Source organism: Topomyia yanbarensis, chromosome 3 (assembly GCF_030247195.1).
Source record: "Topomyia yanbarensis strain Yona2022 chromosome 3, ASM3024719v1, whole genome shotgun sequence".
NCBI lineage: Eukaryota > Metazoa > Arthropoda > Insecta > Diptera > Culicidae > Topomyia > Topomyia yanbarensis.
In genome coordinates, this window is record NC_080672.1 from 297574144 (window position 1) to 297601683 (window position 27540).

The 27540-nt window shown below is 37.1% G+C and overlaps 1 protein-coding gene across 1 annotated transcript in view; it reads left to right on the forward strand.

Annotated features, from left to right (window-relative positions):
• Positions 1-10991: 10991 nt before the first annotated feature.
• LOC131687030 (uncharacterized) overlaps positions 10992-27540 on the forward strand; it is a 79544-nt gene continuing 62995 nt past the window's right edge. Inside the window, exons 1-2 of the mRNA XM_058971064.1 lie at positions 10992-11165; positions 11228-11581. The gene's annotated coding sequence lies outside the window, so the exon portion shown is untranslated. The remainder of the gene's footprint in view (positions 11166-11227; positions 11582-27540) is intronic.

The window sequence follows — 27540 nt, forward strand, 5'->3', positions numbered from 1 at the left end:
TGTTCCACCTTGTGCACTGTAGTTCTGATACGAGTATGCATAACCAATCGCGATTGTATTTTCCGTTAGTGGGCGCACTAACAATGCTAATGTTGTAAGTTGATTATGTATGTTGCAGTAGTTCTTATTTATAGTGTTATATATGGTTAGAACGGTTAAATAATAAAAAAAATCTTTTCATCTTAAAGTACAGTAGGCTTCCGTTTTTGATAACAATTTAAATTTTTTCAGTTGCCAAAACCGGAACCGTGCCAAAAATGGAACCCTGTTTTTAAAGTTTGGATTTTCAATTCACGACATCAAAAATGCTTCAAGGATTTTTAATCAAATGAGAAATGGAATGAGATGAAAGAAAAAAATAAGCAGATTCAATTTTATTCGCGTTTTTATCAAATTCAGTCGTCGTCCAGTAAAATTCACACAATTTTCGCGCACTTCTCGAGTGCAATGTCCTCATTACGGAGGTGTAACTTATCATTTAATTCGAATTGCTTTTCTTCTGCCCACTGGATGTCAAAACTCAAACAATTCACTACATGCGAAGACTACATATAAAGAAGACTGATGTCACTTTCCTTCCTCCATACAAGTGAGAAGTGACAGAGGTTACAGGAGCTCTAATGTATGAAGGTAGGAAGCTTAATGTAAAAGTGTATATGTATGTGTGCCAGGCCCGCGCGCATAAAATTCTCAAGAAGGGGGGGGGGTTGATTTTTTAACGTTTATTTTAATAGAAACGTACAGAAGCCTTCAAACTTTGAAGATTTTTTCGGAGGCCTCGACCTACTCTTGCGAACCAAACGACTCAGCTCAACAGGTAAATGTTTGTTATCTAGAAAGAGTCATCAAAAGACACCGCTGCATAGTGGTCGGAACTGCCAAAAACGTGAACGTAAGTCACTAGAGACCAAACCATCGAATATATTCACAGGATATCTTTGGACGAATTGTTCATAAGAATATTCTCCACAACGCGATAAAAATTAAAATTGAGGTATAGCTTACTGTGATCAAACTAAAAAATTAACTTTTTATACTGACAAGGTAGAAAGTTGGCGTCTTCGACAAAGTTTTAGAAATGCTCGTGATGAAGAATTTGGTTGAACAACTTGAACTTGTAGGACTTAAAGTTATTGATTTATAAAGCGTCTTCTATGGCAACACCCTTAAATTTAGCTTTTTATAATATAACTTTTTGCACTGTGACTTTTCGTGCAATCTATGTTCCAAACAAATGTGAAGGCATTAATACCACATAATATTGTTGAAGACTGTTAGTAAAAATACTCATTCGTTCCAAAATTATTGAAGATTTTATATTTTTTACCATTATTTACAAAATTTGGCCAAAAAACGATTTTTTGTTGAATTTTCTATGGAAAAAAAACATTACAACAGGAGCTTACCCTAATCATAGGGTTCTATATCTCTAAAACGAGTAAGTATTTTTACAAGAGGTGTGGGCTGCGCCACCGATTTCAGGTAAAATTTTTACATGCACTCTTCAACAATATTTTTACATGCAGTTTTCAATAATAATTTAATTTTTACATGCAGTCTTCAACAATATTATGTGGTTTTAATACCTCAACATTTGTCTGGAACATCGTTTGCAAGCCACAGTGGAAAAAGTTATATTAAAAAACTAAAGTTAAGGGGGTTGCCTTAGAAAACGCTTTATAAATCGATAACCTTAAGTCCTACAAGTTCAAGTAGCTTAATAAAATTCTTCATCAAGAGCATGTCAAAAACTTTGTTGAAGACGCCAACTTTCTACCTCATCAGTATAAAAAGTTGATTTTTTCTAGTTAGATTATAGTAAGCCAAACCTCAATTTAATTTTTATCATATTCTGAGGAATATTCATAAGAATAATTCCTCCAAAGACACCTTGTGAATATATTCGATGATTTGGCCTCTAGTGAATTAAGTTCACGTGTTTGGCATTGCCGACCACTGTGCGCTGCCTGCTGGCTCATGGTCGATTCGGTTTGGTTTGTTAAGCCAACCGACTAAACCTAAACCTCTTGTATATCGCAATCCTCATCCATCCGTGGCAACCGTTAAGTACTGCTTTAGTAGGGATTGTGTTCTTGCTTATTTTGTTTTATGTTAATCGTCATGTTTTTATCCATAGCTACATTTCTTTACTTGTTGTCCAACGTTCGCGTTATATCTGACCTGCTTAGGTCTGCTGAAAATATCAACACCTGTTGAGACATGAACCTTCGATCCGGAGGTGTCGACCATAAGGATTTACATCTATTTACAACCACTTTCGCCGGGCTTCTTATCCTTCTTGGTGCTAGTCGTTCCGATTTCTCTGCTAGCTGATGCTGAGAACTTCTCGGCAACCGTATTTCACCCTATACCGATGCACATTTCCGCGATCCATTTAGCTGTCACTCCAACGGAATAATCATGTGCGGTAAAATTTATCTAGACAACGATATCCCGATTTTTTCCAACTTCGTGTTTTCGCTCCTTAGCTGCCGTTGCTAGCCCGCTGACCGAAATCTGCTGTCTACTCACTACTGCTGCTTATATCGAAACTTGTCGAAATGTGAACCGATCCTTCAGAGAAGCCGTCCAACTTGACATACATCCCTTTCCAGCCACCTTCGCAAAGTTTCGTCCTCGGTTTGTTCATTGACTAGTTTCTAGAGTGACCGAGCTCAAATGATATTTTATGGGTCGGAACGGTTTGCAGTATATATTTTTTTCTGAACAGGGAGCTAATAATTTTTTAAAAGTACTTGAAAACCCTCATGAGGGGGGTTGAACCCCCTCCCCCACGCCCCTTGAGCACGGGCCTGTTAACAAATGACTTCGCAAACACTTATACAAACACAAATATTTAAGTACCTTAATTCGTGAGCAAACTACAAGAATGAAATATACAATTTTGTAGTAATCAAATCTAGAAAATAAACAAAACTAATACAGGCCATTCGTTGATGGGCCCATGTCTAGGGGACAGATGGTGAAGCTACCTTTGATACGTCAATGATTGGCCACTAGCGTGGGCAGAGACAGACGAATAAACAAAAATAATCGTCAGCGGTTTTTTCGAAGTCTGACTTTTACGTCCTAATTATAAGTTAATAGATAAATACATAAAAGAAAACTTAGTTACTAAAACAATCACACAACAATTAAAAACTTATTAAAACAAACACAAAGAGATATGAACAACAAACATAAGCAAACAAATATTCAGAAAAACAAAAATCAATAAAAACAAACAAATATACGTACATTCGCACAAATCCAGACACGCCAGCAAACATACACTGAAAATAATCGACACGATAAATCATCCGTTCAGGGTAGAGCCTTGTTGTCTCTTGCTGTATGCAGAAGCCGTCTCCACTCCATTCGGTCTATTGCTGCTTGTCGCCAGCCTCGAAGTCTTCGAAGAGTCCGTAGGTCATCCTCTCTCTCTGGTCGATCCATCGTGCTCTTTGTGCGCTCCGACACGATAAAACAATATGCAATGAAACACCACTTTCATGTGCATTCTCATGTTAAAAACTAAAAGAAATGTGGTTTTTCAAATTGAATTCAAACAAATTTCTCGTGAATACGACATATTTGTCCAGCCGTAAAGTATGAACTTGTAATGCAAGAAATTTGAGTTCTGAGATAAGCTATAATATCTAGTTACTAAATGTTTCAGCATTTTGGATTCGAATCGATATTTGTTTGTTTTTTCAAACAAGACATCGATGATTCATGTTATCAAATAATCGATTGTAATGGAAATTGTTTGTATATAACTAAGTAAGTTATTGTTCTATGTTTCATAGCATTTTTTATAATTTTTGATATATTTAATCGGCTGCGGATCTTTTGACTGTCTTCGAGGAAATATCGCATTTTTATTATACTACACGTTCTCATCATCACCCACAGAATTGGCCTTGTTCTAACGGAATACCAGTAGAATCATCACAGATTGCTGTTGAAATTTGCCTTTCATGGTAGTTAGAATCAACATTTTTACATTTCTTATAAAAGAAATGTATAGAATTCGCTCAAACTTTCAAGATGTTTTCCGAGGCCCGGAGGGCCGAGTCTTATATACCAATCGACTCAGCTCGACGATTTGGGACAATGTCTGTGTGTGTATGTAACGGACAAATTCTCATTCGTGTTTCTCAGGAATGGCTGAACCGATCTTATCCAAACCAATTGTAAATGAAAGAACTAAAAAAAGTATGAACGCTATTAATTTGTTTTCGATTCTGATGTTTAGTTTCCAAGATATAAATGCTTGAATGCGTAAAAATGGCGTTTTTGCAGTTTTTTTGAATTATCTGCAGAAATTGACAATACAGATTAACAATTTATATGTTTTTAGACATCTTTAACGAATACCTTTCGAACAAGCTATAGATTGTTGAAATCGGACTATTATCAAAAGAGATATTTAACATTAAATGCGGACGAAAGATTTTTATCATTTCCCATTGCCAGGAATATGACCAAAAACATGTAATCTATTATTAACGCCAAAACGGCTTATTTTAGGTCAATAGTATCTTCGGAGAATTTAATGGAGGCAATATGCCCTTTTTTTTGGTATTGTGCTTTTGCTGATTAATCCCCCTATGAGTGAGATATTTTCACAAATTTTCTTGGAAGTGATTATATCGAAATGATGCCTTCAGCAAATTTGTAGCACTTACTTTTGCGAATAACTTTACTGAAGACTTCAAATATCTATTTCGAATACTTTAAAAGTTATGGCTTGTTGTATGTGGATTACTCTTTGTCGCCTATTTATTGTTCAATATAGTAATAATCCATTGAAATAAGCTAAACATTATTACGATAAAACGAATTTTGTATTTCATTTTTCTATCTACAACCGCTAGAAATAATCACTGAACACTTCCAAGTTGTCTGGAAGGAACTTGATAACTTATCAGTGCAAAAATGTTCATTTGTGCGAACCTTCTGACTGCAATTTTTCTAACTTATAACCATCAAATCGATCTGAAACATATCGGAAAATGAAAAGCGAAATAAATAACTCCAAGCAACGGCGTAACCAAGAGAAGGTTTTGGGGTTTAACAACATACAACCCCCCCCCCCACCACGCCAAAAAAAAATATTGGATTGAAGTTGAAAATTTATTGATGCAGACTGATTTAATTCAATATTACAATAACAATTATCTGATCCGTACATTGATAACCTGTTGTTGTAAACATCATGAGGACTTTTGATAAATTGTCGGAATGGGGTCCTGATATGTAACTGATCTATTGGTCTTGATTTCACAGTTGTCTAACTGCATCAATATCAAATTCCTGCCTGAAAACATTCCAATAGAAAATTCCAGAGTTCTGTAATCAATCATAATCCTCAGATTTCTTTTCAAATTGAGCTCGCTTTTGTAGAGATGTACTGTAATAAGGGTCTTTATTTAATAGGAAGCGAAGTTAAAATTGATTTAATGTCTATGAAACATAGAACTGCTCACCAAAAAAATGCATAACTTTCAACATTTGCTAAAAATGTTTTTGCCTTTCTCATTCACTCTAAAATTCGTCAATCTAATCCCGACCCGGAGGGCCGAGTGTCATAGCCAATTGACTGAGTTCGTCGAGATCGGAAAATGTCTGTTTGTGTATGAGTGTATGTGGAAAAAAATGTGACCTCTGTTTCTCAGAGATGGCTGGACCGATTTGCACAAAGTTACTCTCAAATGAAAGGTACAATCTTCCCATCGGCTGCTATTGATTTTTTTTATTGATTGGACTTCCGGTTCCGAAGTTACGAGTTGAAGAGTGCAATCACACAGCAAATTCCCATATAAACTGAAATGAAAAATTTTCAAAATCAAATTTGTATTTTTGATGCCAAATGACTTTAAAATGCATGAAACATTGAGAAAAAAATAATGTTTGACAAAAATTGACTTTTTAGGACTTTGGTACATTTTTGCCTTTCTCATATAGAAAGGTTATGCAATCACTCTAAAAATCGTCAATCATACCGGCCCTGAGGGTGTATGCAGTGAGTGGTTGCTACTTTAAAATTAAAACTAGTTTAAAATTTCTTAACAAGTTGAAAATTTTCGGCAGGACCTGGACCTCCCGGATCTTTCTCCATGATCCGCCGCTGGTTTCAAGCGATGTTTCATTATCACATAGTATCTCAAGATCGTGGCTGTCGATTCATTGTATGTATGTGCAAATCGTACTGAACATGTAGTATTCATTTCCACCATTGTATTGAACATAACCAGCCATGGAATCGTAGTCTGGATAAATGAGAAATGCACAATTGGTGGATTAAAACAGGTTTTTATTTTGGGAATGCGTCGAGTTGATACGAAAACGTAATATGATTAATAACGAGGATAACACTTTCCGAATGTAGAGAGAAATTTATGAAAAATGACGATTTGCATTCGACTCTAGCAGGTCCTGATCGATTTTGATGAGCATTTGATTTTTGTTGTATGACCAATTAAATGTACAGGTCAAATGTTTAAAAACAGTAATTTAAGGTCAAGATAGCATCATTTTGAAACCGCCAACTTCGGAGGTTTAGTATCTTCGATGAGTTTTACAAACGTTAAACAGCGCATCATTTGATAAAATAATTTTGGCGGTATATCGTCCAAGAAGTATTTATGGTGATTTTTCTCAGGTTAATATTCATGACTACAATAAAGTCTCAACAAATTCGCTAGACACGAACTCTGTTACTATTTCTGAAAAATTAATTCTGCATAATTTTAAAAGTTCAAGAATTACGGTTTCGGAATTATGCCGTTTGGACAGTATGATCGATTTTCACCAAACCCCCACCAAACCGAATTTCTGGCTACGCTGCTGACTTCAAGTAAGTAGAAACAAAGTCGTTCTACACTCGTTCACAAGAAACTTCTTCGAATGCTGAATATCTATTATAATACATTGAAACCTTGATTTTATCAGCCAAATATGAACATATCTTTGATGGGCTCTAGCAGACGAACAAGACTGAATTCGAGTAAATCCTTTCTTGAGCATGTTTTCCTTATCATGAAGATGGAAATATGCAAAAATAAAAAGTTCATCATAATCAGAAATAGTTATCAGACTACATCAAGGGACGGGAAGAATATTTTAACAGCTTCAGTTTATTATAAAGAAAAAAAATTGCCCGATTTAGTCAATGTCCCCATTTTGTCAGCCTAAAATACACCATGAGACTGATAAAAATGGGTCTTTTGTTGTATGTATTATTCACTGTGTTTCACATTAATAGGAACATTTCATTTTTGGGGATTTTTTTATTGCATCGAACTACAACAATTTTTAGGTAGCTTTCAAGGGATTATTTTATAGACTTCTTCCAAAATTTGGCGAACCTATTCCAATTCGTATACCAATTAATTGGTATACTTAAGGGTTTATATGTTGCAGATAGAGAAAATACTGAAATTTTCAGCTTTTTTCCTACACAATATTACGAAAGCTTATTAAACAATTTTTCCTAATAAGTTTGTGAAAATTATAAACTATTTGAAATTTTAATAGTCTAAAAAAATTTCAATTTCAATAGTCTAAAAAAATTTCAATTTCAATAGTCTAAAAAAATTTCAAATAGTTTATAATTTTCACAAACTTATTAGGAAAAATTGTTCAATAAGCTTTCGTAATATTGTGTAGGAAAAAAGCTGAAAATTTCAGTATTTTCTTTATCTGCAACATATAAACCCTTAAGTATACCAATTAATTGGTATACGAATATTTTTTATTTAACCGTGATTTTTTTTAATAAATAGTGACCATCGCTTCACAACGTAGTCTATTTTTCATGGCTTGCGGTGAGCACGATCTCTCGAATTGCTGAACTGAAAATTATGGAATGGAAATTAATTTTTAGTATTCTTTACAGATTTAACTCGCCGCGCAAATAGTTCTAAATTAGACCCGCTGGTCGATCTAGCGATAGCGATTTCACTAGATTTTTAGAGCACTGTGCACCCAGTGCATTAACGCAAGTGACGGAACGTTATCGAAAAGTTTCTTGAAAATGAAAATTCCAGTAATGATTATGATTTTCCCAAACGGTTCGTTTTCGAGAGGTTTGTATTTGTTCTTTGGCATTAGGATTAGCGATAATAATTCAAATCAAGGATACTACTGGGAAGTCACCTTTAGAAAAAGTCGATGTCGAAGTAAAATTTGGAACTATGCGCGCATGCACTTCAGAGATAGCGTGATATCAGGAGCTGCGATTTCATTCCAACGCTTTTTTGTGAAAAGGGCGATACTTACACATGTAAACATAAGGCTTTTTTCATACATGCGAATGAGGGCTTTGAAACGCAACAAATTAACCTAAAAATTTGGATTCTACGATATTGCTTTCTTAAACTACAGCAAAAAATACAACGGGCGAAACTGTATTTTTGTTTGTGTATTTAAAGTTTCGCCCTCCACGCTCCATGCAAACAAACAGGGCGATACTTTTTTTGCTAGCAGTTTAGAGGCTAAATTGTTATTTTCGTATTTTTTTAGGATTATCAAGCTGATACCAGCTGTAAATAGTAACAATGATCGCTATTGAAAAAACCCGGACGAAATCGGTGGTGTAAAACGGTAGTTATTGTAAAAAAACGTAAGGGCGATACTTCAATGCTGATAGGTGGGACCGAAAAAGTAAACAATCGCCAAAGGGGCGATACTATCATTTTGTCAAAATAGCAAAAACAAATTTTAATTTAATAATTTCAAATACTTTATGAAGTTTTGGATTTCGATCACTGAATCATGCAATCTAGGATGTAAAAACACAATAGTTCTTAAATAAGAAATAAAACCAAGTCTGGAAATATTCTCTGTTGATTCTCTTTGAATGGTGTCAGTGCTAGTATCGCCCTTTTCTAGAAAAAGCGTTGATTTCTTAGTTCTCAGTCGCGTTGGAAATTTGAGTAAAGTATAAACATCAAATCGATTCAAAAAAAAATTTCAATTTTTTTGGCTCAGTACAATTTATAACCCCTTTAGGAAAATTCAGTTTTCCCACCACAATTGAGGAATTTAGATATTTTATTAACAGAGCATTAGCAATAATTCGTTTGTATGTCTATTTTATGGGCCACTTTTTCGCTTTCCCATTGATTTGGTTTGAGATTTCTAGCACTGATGTTGTCCTATGCTGATTTGAGCGATTCTCTGAGTCCTGCCACTATCCCATGTAGTATGTGTTATCAAAAACATCGCGAAACAACATGTTCTAAATGTTCTCAAACGATATAATATCCGAAGAGAGTGATATGAGTTATAAGAAATGTCTCATCACACTGTTAGGTGGATTAAAAGCGTTTTTTTGCTGAATTAGTCACACAAATTGGTTGAATACGAGAGTGAGTGTGTCTCTGCTAAAACTTACAGCACATTATACATCACAATATTGATTAAGAAACAGCAATTTCAACCAACATTTTCGTTTTATACAGCGGGGCTAAAAATAACTAATCCAAATTAGGAAAATGAAAAAAATCTTAGTTGTCATAAATAATAACTAATCAAAAACAAAAAATCAATTAAGGTTTTCGATTCTGAGCTGAATTTTCGTTCTCCGTGTGTTGGAGAGAAATTCATCTGTCGCGAACGACGAACAGTTTTCCTCCTTGACTCGATTGGCCTTCCACTTCATTGTCCAGTTGTATCTTCAATGATGCCCTGATGCACCCTCCTCACCCTGTAAATCAAACGCATATAATATAATATAATATAATATAATATAATATAATATAATATAATATAATATAATATAATATAATATAATATAATATAATATAATATAATATAATATAATATAATATAATATAATATAATATAATATAATATAATATAATATAATATAATATAATATAATATAATATAATATAATATAATATAATATAATATAATATAATATAATATAATATAATATAATATAATATAATATAATATAATATAATATAATATAATATAAGATAAAATAAAACAATAAATTAACATTCATATTGGAACGTCTCATATACCAGCAGATTCCTTGGTCCATCTCTGCAGAAATTCGATCGCAGATGACGTCATGGTGTCGACCACTAAACCGATCCGCTCAACATATGCAACATTTCAACCGCAGCTCAAAGCGATCTTGACTTGAAACATTCATTTCGTAACAACCACGCATTTTCCTCGCGACGGCGCCACAATCTATTGAGCCACCCGAGCAACAACCGCCAACATCGTCCGAGAGATCGTGCTGCTTTAATACATATTTACTGCACTCGCTCTGCCTGTTAAATTTGCGTCCAAATGATGCATCTCCCACACATCTTTGCTGCTCGGATGCAGTGATTCTAACCTAAAAAAACAGACAGAAAAAATACGCTACCAAGCTATATAGCAAATCACAACAACATTCACCGCCGCGCCGTTCTATGCGTAGTTGAACAAGCCGGTCCGGTTCGGGTAAGCAAACAGAGGAGAAGCGGCAAAAAATCGCGACACAGCGATCGTGATCAATACTCGCGCACCATCAACTAGGTACCTACACATTTTTCACACATCTGTATGTACTACAGCTCGCGCTGTGCGATCATGATGATCGATTTATTATACAAACAAGTTGAACTAGGCACGTCCTAGGGATGATCAATTTATTCAAATGGGACCATCGGTTGTCGCAGCTACATTATCCTGAACGTAGATTTGAACTTGGTCAAGAAATTTCAATTTGCACTGCTTTATGTCACCATCTATAACTTCGATCACCCCAACCACAGGGACCAACACTCGCGCATGATCGGCGGCCCGGATGTATGTGAGTGATCGCAGGATTCCACGTACTTGTTTCGCTCATTCTAAGCCGCCTCCGCAACCGCACTGCTTGCCACGGACTTTGGGCAAAGCTTCGTGTTTCAAGTGTTTACGCCTCGTCTCGCGCGGGGTCCGGTGCGCAAAGTTTCGTGCGATGTAAATTTTTGCTTTAGTTATATTTTAATCACTCGCGACGACGGTCGATCGCAGTTCAACTGGCCATTTGGTGTATGCGCGTAATAACTCCTTCTACACTTCCTTCCACTGCTGCCCAGCAAGCAACCGAAGATCGTTCGGTAATTTTTGTGTTTGTATTTCATCGAAAAGTGCAGTCCTCCGTTTATGTGAGTGCAATTTTCCTGCTCGTAAACTGAACAGAAGAAATTTTCTAGTGCAATCATTGCAGATGTCTTCAAAGTGAAACATTTGGCCTTTCATTGATTTCGAAAATCGAGCTGCGGTTTCCGAAGAAGTTCGCGGAAGGTGCTGACTGTTTTTTTTTTCGACTCACTTTCCTTTCACGTCCAGTTTTACGACCGTGTGCTGTGTCTGAATCTGTTTGCTGTTTCGATTTGCAGATACAAAAAAAAATCTGCTGTTTAGTGTCTAACGAAAGGAGAATAGAAAACCCAACACCCAACAGGTTTAAAATAAGAATACGGTGTTTCTCTACTCGGAAACGCAACAGCAGTGTCACGTCCGGCAGGAGCAATTTTTTGCGTTGGTGTAAACATCAGTAGATACCAGACAGTCAGTGTAGGTAAGTATGTACTATCATGCTCAGAATGTTCAATTAACGGTGAAAGGAGGATGATGGAATGCTGCGGGTGTTTTTGAAAGCAGACATTTTCTTAAAAAATTATTTTGAACTTGGGGAATAGTCGGTCATGAAAAAAAAGTAGGGTGTTGCAAAATTCCAAATTGATTCAGCAGTGAGAAACCTTGGCATATTTTTATCCTGGTGTACTCGATTAGACATAAATACGTTACGCATACGGGCGTTTGGCATAATGGACGGTTGGCTCAATGGACTTTAGGCATAAATTATCACTTCAAGAAAATAAAAAATGTTGGCGGTGATGGCCTAGAATGATAAGAGCGTAAATGTTTGAACATTTTGGATGTGGTAGAATTACTCTTTAAGCTGATCAAACTCGATCAAAATTTTATTCTACTGTATATACTTGAATAAATCTGAACTCAAATAAAAGAAGCAGACCAAATGCATGGTATGCGGAAACTCAGCTTGCCTTAATTTCTCTACATAAAACCTATAAATTTCAAATGACTAAAAAAGCTATTTTCTTTAGACTGATATGAAGACTGAAGAAGACTACAAGTAATATTTCAAATACTAGTATCTGATTGATGGTGAAAAGCAATTGTTTTTCAGTATTATTAATACAGTGGAATTAAACCGAAGACATCTGTCTTAAGAAGATTAATTGTGTAATTCAGCTTGTTTTTTCTATCTTTGATAGAACTCCTAACGAACTGTTTTTCGTTTTTTCAAGTAAAATTTGCAGAAACCCCTCTAAAAAAATCACGAACTTCGCTCATTTGATCGCCACAACTTTATAAATAACCCCTTAAGGTATGAATAACGCACATCAACTTAGATTAGCTCGTACATACATGTATAGTACATACAAACATGTCTAAGAAGAAAATATGTGTTTTTTAAGAACAGCTCATGAAAGAAAGAATGCTACATTTTATTATTTATTCAACGAATATAAGAATATTGGCGCTTCAATATTGATTATCTTCTATAATATTAAGTTCAATGATTACATTCTTAAGGCCATCGAAATAGAACTACGAAAACTGTCTGATATGAGAGAGAGTTTATTTGTTTACTGTGACGAGGTATCGAAACGAAAAAGGTATCTTCACAAACGTAAAATCTGTAGCCTAAGGCTGATGCTGTACATAACAGTTTCCATAGGCTCCAAAACTTAATGTTTGTTCATTGTTTGGCTTTTTTAAATATTTGGATGCAACTTTATTGGTAATATATATAATAGGCTCAAAATGTGCTTGTACCAAACTGTTAACTTAAATCAAGGGATACTTTCTTCATCTCAACCACGGCAAAAATAAAAAACCTACAGTTGCAAGGATAAATATGTCGCATGGTACTTTTCATTTTGGAATCTCTCGTTAAACCCGAAAAAACAAGTGTAGGATTGATATCTCTATAATAACGAAAGCCTTGCGATTACTTTTATATTTTTGTGAATTATGCCTATCGTCCATTATGACTAACGTACATTATGCCATCCATCCATTATGCCTAACGTATATTATCTCAATCGTCCATTATGTTTATGGTATATTATGCCTAACGTACTTATGCCAAACGTCGCGCTTCCTTTTTATCCACTAAAAGTTAGGAAAAATCGTTTTGTTTCTAGCCAATTTTTCAGAAGGTCGAATATTAATACAATGTATTATAAAATTATATGGGAACGTGGCGACAGGCTTGTTTGTCTAACATATATCATTTTTTGGAAAACAATACAATTTATTCAAATAGGTTTTCCTTGAGAGAAATTTGCGACCAGGAATTCTGTTTATTTGAACAATTTTGTAAACTACATACCGTGCTTATTTTTTTTTTTGGCTTCAAACATTGCAAAATAGTTTACGGATTTTTTTCTGTACCAAACTTCATAGTCTGTAAAGAAATTTACTTGAAAGAGGAAAAATTTGGCATTCTCGTATCCTATTGAAATAGCATAGAAAATTGGCATAGTTCTCATGATCATAAGTAAGGTTCCTAATATCTTAAAGTTGTGGTGCAGTAGGTACATTTTGGAGAAGAAGTATCTAGTGCTCAAATGGACAATAGTTAGAGAATCACAAATTAATCATTAGCATTTTTTGATGGAGACGAACCACTGCGACCATAATCTTTAGCATACACGTACAGCAACTATGACCTATAGCAAAACATGGGCGACTAATTTGGGACATTACCATATTTGAATTCCACGATTTGCGAAAAACGAGCGTCCACTGTGTCAGAGGCTCGCTTGACACAGCAAGAGTAAAACCCAAGATATTCCGTAGGCAACCGGCATCTACCCCTCCACCCATCTAGTTATCGGCACGGAGACATATCTGGACTTGGGGATTCCTGTGTTTAATCGCCTCTTACAACGTAAGAGCAGGAAACCAGTGAATCGGTTCCTGACCGGATGTTATACGGCATGTAGCCTGATTTTGTCCGGAGAAAGATAATAGACTGTTCAATCTTCTACTAGACCACGATATCTAAGCTAACTCGATTGTACATACATAAATTTAATGCTCAAGGTCCAGCAAAACCCCTCCGAACTTCTATCATCCGAAGCTTCTACAATTCATGACCGCCGAAACCCCCAGCCGACAAAGACTCAGTAAAACTCTACCGATTCTCGGCGAAAACAGACGGGTGTGTAAAGCGAAGGGTAAACTACATCATTGCCTTGTCCTAATGCAAGAAGGGCTATAGGTCCATGAGTTCGCCCCGATACTTCTCTGGTTGCGTTAGCGATTGAGGATGTGTTAAGCCTCAACTATTTAACCATAGCACGTGTCGTATGACACTACTCGAAAAAAACGGATCCCAAAATCGTGTTCTGGAACAATCACGTTTTCATGTTACGAAAACAGGACCACTAAAATCATGCGTTTTATAATTATGTTCAATTTCTCTTCAGTAACATCTGCATAAAGCTTTTGTCGGTCGAGAAATTCCTTTTTTCTGTGAATTTCAGTCACGGTTTTCACTATATCATCATCAAAGCGTTTTTCTAACGGCTGACTCATGATTTTATTCATAAATTTAGAAACATTATTTACTGTCCGAGTATATAACGTGAACTGTTTCATGATTTATTGCATCATGATCATGATTTGGTTTTCGTGGTTGTGAATTAGTTCATAAAATCAAAACTGAATATTTCGTCTTAAACTATTTAATGAGACTCGGATATAATTCATGAATCCTTTCATGCCTGTTGAACTAATTCATGATTCCTAGTATATTAAACTCGTCTCACAATTTAGTTATCATAGTTCACAAAATCATGAAATATTGTTAATGAATTCGTTTACTTACTCATAATTCCTAGTATAATAATCACGACTCATAATTTGTGCATAAAATCCTGAAATATTCATGAATGCGTGAACTGATTCAAGATTTCTATTATAATAGTCATGACTCATCAATCTTACTCGTGAAATAGTACATAAAATCATAAACTATTATTCAAGAATTCGTGAACAAGTTCTTAATTCTTAAATAAAAGTATTTATTTATTTATTTTTTAAAGGATTTAACTTGGCGCCGCGTCATTTGCCTTGCGAGCATAAAAGAAAAAACCTGTTTTAATCCACCGAGCGGTGCAATTGTGCCTTTCTCATTTCTCTAAACTATGGCACGGAGGCTTTTTATGTTCAACATAATTGTGGAAATGTCCATTACATTCTTAGTACACTTTGCACTTATACACAATGGCATGCCAGCCACGAACTTGATGAGCTACGTGTCGACGGTGAAACACTTGAAACAAAAAATATCATACTCCATTAGCCTAATCAGCATTAGATCAATGTTATCTGCTTGCTAACTCATTTTGTCATGCGGGGCTGGGTATGTGAAGAGGGCGAAAGTCCCATGAACGAACGACTCCCCAGCTTAAATTGGTATGCTTTGTGATACAGTGGTGGTTTAAAGATGATGGGGTTGAAAGGGAGGGGTATCAGGGCTGGATGGGGTGGTGGTCTGAGGGGTGATTTAAGGAGATTTTTAAAGGAGGGGCGCGAACAGTAGAGGGGGGGGGGGTGTAACCCCTCTCCGTAAACCATCAACTACGCCCCTGTTAAAATCAAGAAACCCTAAACGAGTCGAAAAAAAATTATTAGGTTGACGTTTTTCAGAGTGATTGCATAACCTTTCTATATGAGAAAGGCAAAAATGTGCCAAAATCCAAAAAAGTGAATCGTAGTCAAATTTTTTTTTCGAGTTTGCATCAAATCTCGACGTTTCATGCACCTTGAACACATTTAGCATCAAAAATAAAAATTCTATTTTTAATTTTTCCTATAGTTTATATGAGAAATTTCTGTGTGGCCGCACTCTGAAACCCGTAATTCCGGAACCAGAATTCCGATCGATCCAAAATTCAATAGCAGCCGATGGGAAGGTTGCACCTTTCATTTGAGACTAAGTTTGGGCAAATCGGTCCAGCCATCTCTGAGAAAAATGAGTGGCATTATTTGACACATACGCACATACATACACACACACACACATACACACACACATACACACACACATACACACACACATACACACACACATACATACATACACACACACATACAGACTTTTTCCGATCTCGACGAACTGAGTCGAATGGGATATGACACTCGGCCCTCCGGGCCGGGATTAGGTTGACGTTTTTCAGAGTGATTGCATAACCTTTCTATATGAGAAAGGCAAAAAGTTAGTAGGGTGGGTGCTCCTATAGTTGAGGTGTACCAATAGTTGCAGTAGTGGGTTATACGCCTAACTAAGGTACCAACCATGAACAAATATTTTTTGATCGATTCATCGCACTAAAATTATGCGACAATAAAACTGTTATCCTTGAAATTTGCTCAAATAACTATTGAAAAAAATTATTTTCTTTGAATTTAGAGCTCCCTTGCACCTATAGTTGATATAGTGTACCCATAGTTGCAAGTCCCATAAGAAATCAATGGGATTTGCAACAATAGGAACCGAAATTAGCGATAGCACCACTATTGGAACAAGTGTTCCTATAGTGGTACAAGCGGCTTCGAATACATAAATTGGTTATTAAACCATATTTATATTCTTCCTATGAAGTAGGGATTGAAAGCTTTCGTTTAATGTATTAACATTGCCCATAGGTATATTCATCGATTTTTTAGCATAAGTTTTCCTTAAGTATGCGACTATTTGTACATCCACCCTAGCACCGCATTTTACAAATTTACAAATGATTGTTCTGTTAAACGGATATTGTTGCTGACGTAATTTCCTCGGTGTGGTCCACTCCATAACAGAAATTCCGCGGAGAAAGGACAGCAGCACTTCCTCTTGGGTGGGGTCGTTGGCGAGGATCTTTCTGATGGAGTGCGGTAATTTATAATGCTGCCGGAGGTCACCGCCGGACTCCAGACAGTTCACCCGCACACCTTCTACCGTAGCTCGGGTTCCACATGTAACACATATTGGTGAGGAGACACGCGATACGGTGTGGGCATGAGAGGCTTTCGTATGGCCAACTATGAGCCGCTACAGTAGTCTCTCTGCTATCGGTCCGGTCGACCAAGCCTTTGATGCGCTGAAGAGGGTACGTATTACTGCACCAATGACACATGAATGCGTCGGTTATCCTTGGCTTCAACTGTCCCAAAATATCTGCGGCTGAGATAAGTCTGATAAGGCGCCAGCGGGCTTGTCTCCCCTGGCCGCCAGATGGTCAGCCCTTTCATTGCCAGCGATACTGCTGTGACCGGGGGAGCCAGTAAATTGTGGTGGATGGGTCATCCCGATGGATCTCGCTGACTGGCTGTAGCAGGAAGCAGAACGGCTATAGATCCTAAAAATTCCAGTACTCTTCTAGCTATGGCGAGTGCGGCCGCCCAACGAAAGTGAAAACTACCGGCTTCCATGTAGGTTGCTTCAGCTGGCTTGCAGGAAAGCTGACCTGAAGTAGTTGATGAGACCTTCCATATTGCAGGACTTCAGCTTACTCCGTAAAATATCTTGCTGTGGACTAGCACTTGGCTAATGTTCAGTGCGAAGCGACGGTGGCAGCGCTTATGCTGATTGTTTTAATTAGTCGCAACCGGCTCCGGTAGTCGACTTTGAACCGTCGAAAGTACGACGCGAAAGTGAGCCGCGAAAGGGCGCTCCCCATTCCTACGCGGAAGGTACGGACAGGTAATCGCACAGGTAGCAGCCCACGTATCCGGTGTCAACTGTTGCAGTACTCCCTGGCGCTATGCGGTATTATTTACTACTTCAAGTATGGCGATGTCGGCATGCAGGCCATCGGTTACAGATTGTCGTATCACCTCTCCAAAGCTGGCGAGATAGACACCGGTTCCTACTCCTCGTCGGGACGCGGGGAATGTCTTAGTAGAGCGTAGTCAACGTCATTCAATCCGACAGAATTACCATGTACCGATTCTAGTGCCGCATATAGCTCGCTTCCAGTAAAAGGCTGATTGTGTGCTTGACCTGAATCTGGTTCAAATGAACAAGCCTGCTCTCAGCCCTTTGCTTGATTCGCAGGATGGCAACTGAAACAGACTTATGCAGACAGGGACGCGAAGTGCCTGCCTAGTTCGTTGTCAATGGCGGTGGGATCGATCATCGTACACTTGTTAACCGTATTGGCGTAGCTACTGTGTCGCCGTTTTCTGCTTAGGGCTTTAACTCTCCACCAGAGCTCTGAAGTCAAGGAGTCTGGAAATATGCCTACCAAGTCTCTGGAGTTTTTTGCCTTTTCTATCATCTTACTGACCCCGTTTATAGCCTTTCTGAAGTCATCAGCTTGCCGGTTTCGATGTAGGTCGTCCATAGAAGTGTTTTCCAGTGCTCAAAGCTCAATTTGGCGTGCACTGATGGCCTTCCCGATTCCTGGGTACCACCAGTGCACTGCCTATCGTGGAGGAGAATCGTAACAAAAACTAAACATATCCAAAGAACAACACTAACCCAACCAAACATTCGAATTTATATTTTTGGCCGCGGTTAATTTTTGTATACACAAATAATTTAATAAATATGAGGTGTATTATTCATGATTTCAGGAACTTAATTACGATTTTCCTATACGGTTCAACGCACGAAATCGTGATTTTCTTTTCATGAATTACTATAGAGTTTTTTCGTATATGGAATTCGCGTTTCCTGCTTGGTAGGTTCTTATTACCGGAACAGATGGTTCATAATATAGTTCTTAGCCGGTTCAAACAAGCACTACCGACACTACAAGATTTATCTAGGCTGCTCGGAGAAAAAGAAGCTGATATTGATGGTCTACTTCCACATACGGCCACGCAGCCTAGTAAACATAGATGATGTACATGTTACTAGAACGCTTATATGAGCAATTTAACCTTAGCGCTGCTCAGTGAAGACCGGTTTCGGTCCGATTTTATTGTTCGATTAAATTTGACTCTCATACAGTATGATTAATAACGACAAGTTCAAACAGAAGAGCGTTATTAAGGAATTTTGACAAATAGTGTGGTGAAAAAAATGTATAATTTTTATATTTTTGCACGAAATAATTATGCAGAAATTACTCACTGATTTCGCATAATTTCTATCAACTAATCGGAAAGCTTAGGAGGATCAGCATTGGAATCAAGGAAGAATATTTTGCAATATTGGGATCTTAAAAATGGAGAAAATATATACATGGTAGTAGTAGAACAAGTATTCTACTAAACCGCACAATTTCTATTCAATTTGATAATTTTTACTCATTTGACGACAATTATTTTATTTGTCAAAAGTAATGACTATATTTTCCTATAAATATAGCAACACTGCTAAACATCATTTCACTATCCCTGCAGAAACATTTCCGATGCACAGTGGCTCAAAACAGCGTTTTGAGTTACTTAATTCATTGGAGTCAAAACTATCCATATTAGCGATTTCACATATTCTACAATGTTTGTGTGTGTAAAAAGCGCCATCTTTTGGTAACATTATTTTTTTTTTAAATTGATCATAGTAGGCTACAGAAAATTTAACTTTTGATCTAAAAGAGATAGCACTTGGCTGTCTTCGATAAAGTTGTAGAGGAGAGTATTTTTATAAATTTTTCAGAAGACATGTTGTCTCTGTCACTCATAGTAATCGAGTTATGAGAAGTTATCTGTGGTGAGCTCCTTCATTTCCTATTTTTCCTTATAACTTTTTTATTTCTGATTTTTCGCATTAATAATGTTCCAAGGTATTTTTATTATCATAAAACACACAACTTTTCCGAAGAGACCAGATAGCTGTGAATGCTGTGTAAAGACTTATAGCTGATTTTGATTTAATTTTGGCCTGTTTTTGAACCCATGTAACTTCACTATCAGCAAAAATTGTAATTATTATAACAATTATTCTGATAGGACTAGGTTTCATCTACAAAACCCAGGTAAAATTGTTAGTCCATAAGCACCCGTTCAAAAGTTATACACTTTTGAAAACTTTATGTCTGGCCCACCTGAAGTCGCGTGAATGGCTCACTGAACGAGATGAAATTGTATATCACCCATTGGAAAATCATTCAATATCAGTGTGAACCTTCCGGTAGACGCACTAGTACACAGAGTGCGCGTCACTCAGGAAATCAAGCGAAAACGTCTTTGAACACCAGCGCCTACTCGTTCAGTGAGCCATTCACGCGACTTCAGGAGGGCCAGACATAAAGTTTTCAAAAATGTATAACTTTTGAACGGATTCATATGGACTAACAATTTTATCTGTGTTTTGTAGGTGAAACCTAGTCCTATCAGAATAATTGATAATATAATTACAATTTTTGCCGATAGTGAAGTTACATGGGTTCAAAAACAGGCCAAAATTAAATCAAAATCAGCTATAAGTCTTTACACAGCATTCATAGCTATCTAGTCTCTTCGGAAAAGTTGTTTGTTTTATTATGATAAAAAATACCTTAGAACATTGTTAATGCGAAACATCAGAAATAAAAAAGTTATAAGGAAAAATAGGAAATGAAGGAGCTCACCACAGATAACTTCTCATAACTCGATTACTATGAGTGACATAGACAACATGTCTTCTGCAAAATTTATAAAAATACTCTCCTCTACAACTTTGTCGAAGACATCCAAGTGCTATCTCTTTCGGTTCAAAAGTTAAATTTTCTGTAGCCTACTATGATCAATTTAAAAAAAAATAATATTTCCAAAAGATGGCGCTTTTTACAACGCTGTTTTGAGCCACTGTGCGATGGTGCAAGTTGTCAGAATCAACCAATCAGCAGCTCGAAGATCCCGGCGTAAAATTGGAACAAAAACGACCCGCCCTTTTGCCATGTCTTGTCTGGAGCCATGAGTATCGAAGCTCCGCAGTCATCCCGCAACGGGTAGGGTAAACAGGTCTAATACGCCCCGCTTAAGCAAAAATTGCTATATTCCACCATTCGACGCTATGATATTCTCACTAACTACTCTAACTTATTGTTATATTAGTTAGAAATTAGCACCTATTTAATTTTTTATTAAAAACATCCTGATACAAGTACAATTAAATTTTTTTCAAAGATGCCTAAATTCTAGTTTTTTCTTTCACCCAGGGCAAAATGCCCCCGGTGAAAGTGTAATATGCCCTACAACAAGAGGACGGTATGCCCCACAGCAATCGGTGAGTATGCCCCACAACAATGGGTGGGGCGTTTTAGCCGGTGATGAGCTGTTGTGAATACATGAATAATTCTAGACACACACATAGTTGTAAGCCAAGCTATAAACTAAGATAGTAACTATAACATTCTAGTAAGCTACTTGAAATAGTTCTATCGAATCCGGCTATTTCTAATTGGTTGTAATGCTATTGAAAAAAGTGGAAGCTTGCATAAAAGTAGCTCTTTTGAAACTTTTGTGTATATTGTTGTTTTGCAACATATTAAAAATACCAAACTAACTTAGTGCGCTGATTTCATGAAACGATACTGTTATCAGTCATTTTTACTTTTTAGGTAATTCAGGAATCCTGGGAATCGAAGAGGGGCATTTAGCCCCGGTGGGGCGTATTATACCCTTTTACCCTAAACTATGTTTTTGAAATGGTCCGTCAGAACAACTATTCGGGAAGTGGAACAATTACTGCAAAGTGCAGATTGAGTTCAATCTGACAGAAGTGAACATTCTACAAATGCATCATATCAAACACTGATTGCTGATCATGTTCAAAAACATCAATACGATACTTGGAGGAACTTTTGCCCGGGTATTCCTAACGAAATTCAACGATCGAAAGAAAAGGGAAAGCTCCTTTTGTTGCCTGGAGAATCATGATGACAAATACAGTTTAATGTTTCAAAACGATTCATATCCTAGATTTTGAGTTATGGTATACACCTCATTTATTCAGTCTCACTTCCTCGATTTTCGTTATATTGCAATAAAAATTTTGGAAAAATATTGTTCAATTTTTGCATTTGACTCTCTGTTTCGCAATAAACATATTTTTAAATAATATGTCTTTTTAACCTAATTAACCTACAGAATTCTCACCTTAACGTTGTTACAATATTTTACGAGTATTTTTGATTTGACCATTCCATATTAGAAAAGCTATTCAATTATAGCAAGACGTACAGCCATTCATGATCTGGAAAAGGGCACCATCCACGATTCTTCACTAAAGCTAGAGAAATCAAGAACATTCATTCTACATCTTCTAACTTTCTCAACCTAGGAATTCAATCCACTTCGTTATATTCTATTCTTGTTACGATCTTCTCCATTTCAGTTTGATCAGCAAATTGCTTGCCTCAGCAGCAAACGGTTCTACTAACGGCGGCAATAATACTCGACTTAGTACGAGTGGGTCATCAAGTAACCACTTGAAGTTTGTGGAGCACTATCGTCTTATGGTTTTTAGTCTTTGGTGTTGAGCCTCTCTATACCTACACCCGCTAACCGTTTCAACCCACGCGGCTATCTTGACGCTCGTTTGTGGGTTACTGGTGTGTTTTGTTGATTATTGAATTACTACTGTTGCCTTCATATGGCGTAGCTCATACCTTTGCCTTTTGGCAGCTAGCTGCTAGTCACGACAGAACAGATCGCTGAAAGTGCACGAAGAAACCAAACTGAACCGCTCCGCCCGCGAACAAACAGAGCTGCCAATCTTACCGCGCGAGATGACTGACTTTACAAGCATCTCGGTAGCGAGCGCTCTGCTGCTCGAACAGCCTGGCACAGGCACCGTGTGTGTGTATATTTGCTGGCGGATCCAAGCCGAAGGTCTTCACGGTATGCACGGCATTCGGTTCGGATATTGAAAGGGCCGTGTTTCGTTTGTTGTCTTTTGCGCAGGGGTAAGGGCGGGAGCGAATGGCATGGCCGGATCAACTCGACTCGGTTGCGATGAATGTTGTCGCAGTCTCGGCGGTCAATTAAATTTTGTAGCGCGTGGGATGGCGATCGAAAAATAATATTTTTTTAGCTGAAATTAATCTTGTAATTTAATGGGATGAGTCGAGTATCGGTGTGCTACATAACTCGACGCCAAGGTTATGGCAGGTTGATCGGGGCCCATGCTCGAGTGCGTGCTATACTGGGAGTGGTAACGTGCTAACACTAATCAAAAGTAATGTAAACAAATGAAATTGAAATCTCGTTCGTGCAGGTTTTGCAGAGTAGGTACACTAATTAGATTTCATGTGACATGAGTGCTAATTTGAGTCTCGCGGTTGTTTGATGAGCACTTTCTGCAGTTTACTTTTATTTTAGTGCCTATACATAGTGAAACTGATTTTATCATGCCAAAGGGAAAATGCCACAGGGTGATAAAACGGTCCTATTGCAAATAGATAGTAAATTTTTTTTTATTTCCGTAGAAGGAACTTCACAAACAGAATTAAATTTGCTTCCTGCTTTCCCAAATTATCAAGCAATCAAATCAAGTACAACGTTCGATTCGCTTGAAAGAATGTCAATGTGTTCTCACTCACCAACGATCATCGAATGAACATATTGCTCACATCCGGCCATTTCCCTCGCCTTCGATATGACACAGCGGGTGACAGGTAACGAAGAATCCTTAATTTAATCCGATGATTTCATAGCACCTTGCCATTTCATTATGAAATGTAAATTCACGTGTGTGTGAATAATCCGGCCGAGCGAGACCGTTGCGAGAACGGTTCGCAAACAAGAACACAGGCCCACGCATTTCCCGACGAGCACCCGCCGCAGTACCCAACTTATTCTTACTACATCTCTTTCGCTCACCGCAGAGCAATACATTTAAAAGATAAATATGACCAATGTCGTTTGATTCGATGCATTCGCCACAAACGACAACAGACTAAGCCGGTCTAACAAAGTGCTTCATCGCGGATTCCTTGGATGTAAATATGTAGGGGAAGATGAGGTAAAACGCACTCCCTAAAGAAATGTTATCATAGCTTAGCCATAGAACATTAATCGAGAGAATTTTCCTCCGTAATCGCAATCATTACGCTAAAATTCAATGTTTCAAAATCAAAATTTCTATTTAAAATATAGATGGGAAAAAGCACCCATACGAGGATGAAATGCACCCTCACAACGGAGTATAATGCATCTCAACGAACAAGCAAATACGTTTGTTTTCTTCCGGGATTTAACGAAAGGATGCCATAAAATCGCCCTAGCTTATGCAATTATCAAGTTTTTAGAGCAATGTTTCCTTTTTCGATTGAAAAATCTGTAAGATCAATGAGCAGAGTTATAAATTTGGTAAAAAATTTATTTATTCGAGGGATTTTTCATATACATATAGTACAAGAAAATAACGAATAACTGTAAAAGTAGCCCGACAAAGCACAGGTATAATGATAAAACATTGCATGGAAAAACCGAACCGCAATAATTACACGTTTCAATTGATGTACAGCTGACGAACTTCGACATTGTAGGTTGACTATGACAAACTTCCGGCTGGAGTTACATTTTTCCAGAAATTTCAACTTTTGATAAAAGCAAAGGGCACATTTTGCAAGGCGTGCGATTTATCCCGTCTTCTCCTACTGTCAAAGATATACGCACTGCACGCAGACGATTTACTGCTAGCGTACAATCGAGTTTTGTAAGAGTGATATATTGGACGTATACGATGGCAACAGAGTTTAGTAATTCATTGTTGATTTAGTATTGGAAATTACTTCCGAGGAATTCGAGTAAATGTAGACTGTTAAATTTATCAGATTACGAATAATGAGTTGGATGCAAACATGCTAAAAGTCATAATAAATTTTATTTTTATTCCCAAGCAATCGTAAACTAAGTTACACAAACATTTTTTTATTTATATACATTGAAGTTTTTTTATGCGGGGGATAAGTACCGCGTAAAAAAATCCGAATGAAAAAACCGCATATCTTTGAAAATCCGCATAAAAAACCGCATAACTTTGAAAATCCGCATGAAAAAAACTGCATAATTTTGAAAATCCGCATAAAAAATACATAAGGTGTGAAATATTTTTCAATATTAAGAGCCATAGTACTCAAGGAAGAGCAAGGATTTGAAGTAAGAAAGTTTAGAGAAAAGCGTGGAGTAGGGTCTTATGAGCAATCTTAGAGTCCGGCTACTTAACTCTTTTTCTTCTGCAACGCAAGAGTTAGGATCTTTTGGCATTAAATGCGAATCACCTGAGTCTTCGGCATGCCCAGACAAGTGTAAAGTCACTTAATGACTTATGCTGTTGGTGACTCTCCGGAATCGCAAGACTGACCTCGGGACCTAACCGACTAGCATCGAGATAACGATTTCGAGAGAAATTTCAACGTCGGGAAATTTCTCCGTCGGAGTAGTCTAGGCCCACCGCCAGGGACTAGTTCGAGTACATCGGGAAGTAGCTCCGGCAGATGCTCGTCGGGGCGCCTGTCAACTGGAAGTCACCCTCCACCCAGAATCGCAGGACCGACCTCGGCATCTGCCCGGGTAGCATCGGTTTCGGAAGATCTTTCACTGCTGCACAGTGGGACGGAATCAAAAAAAGCCGGACATTGATATTTGCGACGAAATTATTGGTTATGACACTTTGATGTCTTCGGAAGGTTTCTTTATTTTTAAGTAGTTTAATATAATGTTGGAAATTTTTAATTTAAGGGGGTATATACGCAGATAAAAAAATAAATTTGCAAGTTGTTGCCAAAATTAATAGTCATGTATGGAAAGTTCGTAGACGAAATGATTTTATGAAACTGTTGAAGTAACGAAATGGCTATCTGTTAAGCGAAAAAAGTTATTGGGTGAAATTGAAGTACATGTCGGAATACCCCCTTAAAAAGTGTTTTTTGTTGTAACTTTTTACAGTTTTTCAATGTTCTAGAAAGTTGTAGACGCTTTCAAAACACACCTTTTTGCGGAATAGACCAACTCGCTATCTCTTCGTTTTAGGATATATGCCTGTTTTTTTGGTTTTTTATGCTAATTTTAAGGGGCTATGGTTTGTAGAGTAGCAGCTAGCTATTTTTTTTTTTGTTCAGCAAGAAATACCCTCTTGATGCATTTAAAAATCATAGGAGGATCTAATGGGATCCTTGGAATAATTTGAGGTAAAATAGTCTACCGTTTCAATAAATTATTTGTATTATGAAGCATGAAAAATAAACTATTATGCGAAATTAATGAACGTTTGAAATATTATAGTTCATTCCATATATTCCGACATTCAAAGTTAACTTTTTGTTTTTAACATGCTCATACGTCATCAGTGTCCTGCCAAATCTTCTTCGTCATTGAATGAACAAGGTATTAATATAACCGAGTATTCCAAGCAACGAAATACCTTGTTCATCCAATGACGAAGAAGATAATTGGCAGGACACTGATGACTTATGAGCATGTTAATAACAAAAAATAACTTTGAATGTCGGAATATATGGAATGAACTATAATATTTCAAATGTTTATTAATTTCGCATACATAGTTTATTTTTCTTGCTTCATAATACAAATAATTCATTGAAACGCTTGTCTGTTTTACCCCACATTATTGCAAGGATCCCATTAGATCCCCCTATGATTTATATATGTATAAATAAGGTGTTGCAAGAGCATGCAACAGAAAGGCAGTTTCCAAATATTTAAACGCAGTTTTTTTTGTAGATAGGCGTTAAATTTTTCTGAAATAAGTACATTTTAGATTTAGTATTTAGAAACTAGAATTGAGGTTATTCACACATACGTTTAGTGCCTTATTGATCCGTTCACACTTTCCGGATGCTATTCCCGTGAGTAGCAAATCCTAAATCTTGGCATCTGATTAAGTATAATAATTTTACGCATTGTATAGATATAGATAGCAATACTTTTAGCCTAATTACCTCTTAAATAATCCTATAGTTATAATAGTGCTCGCAATAATTTCGCTCGGCTACTTCCAATCGACCATAACCTTAGAATAAGGTATTATTAATTCAGTATATTTTTTGGATCATATTATCCACACTATTACCTTTAGTTCAATCACTTTTAGCAAATAAATTCATAATTGTAAGTATAATATAAGTAATTATAAGTAGATTGTAAGTAAATTTAAGCGAAAACGAAGACTGTGATCATCTGACTGGCTAAGATACATGTGAACTATTAATTGTAGATTTCTTTTCATTCCCATCTATCGGCTGAAGGGCATCTGACGGGCAGTCTGATAGCGGTGACAATCCCGCCGCTGGTACCGGGTGTGGTATGCGTTTACCTAGGAGGAGTTCGCCAAAGGGCGCAACACTCCCCCCCAGTACGCTGGATCTCGAATCCTGCTTACTACTCGTTACTCCGACGTCCAGGACAGCGAGTTTGACGGCTGGTCGTTCATATACTCCCAGGCTAGTTTGTACGGTGGCACTTCGAACTTGGCCATCTTTGTTCCTGGTCGCCACAACTCTGCCTTTAGGCCACACGTTTCGTGGTAGGGTAGGATCCACTATGATAACGACG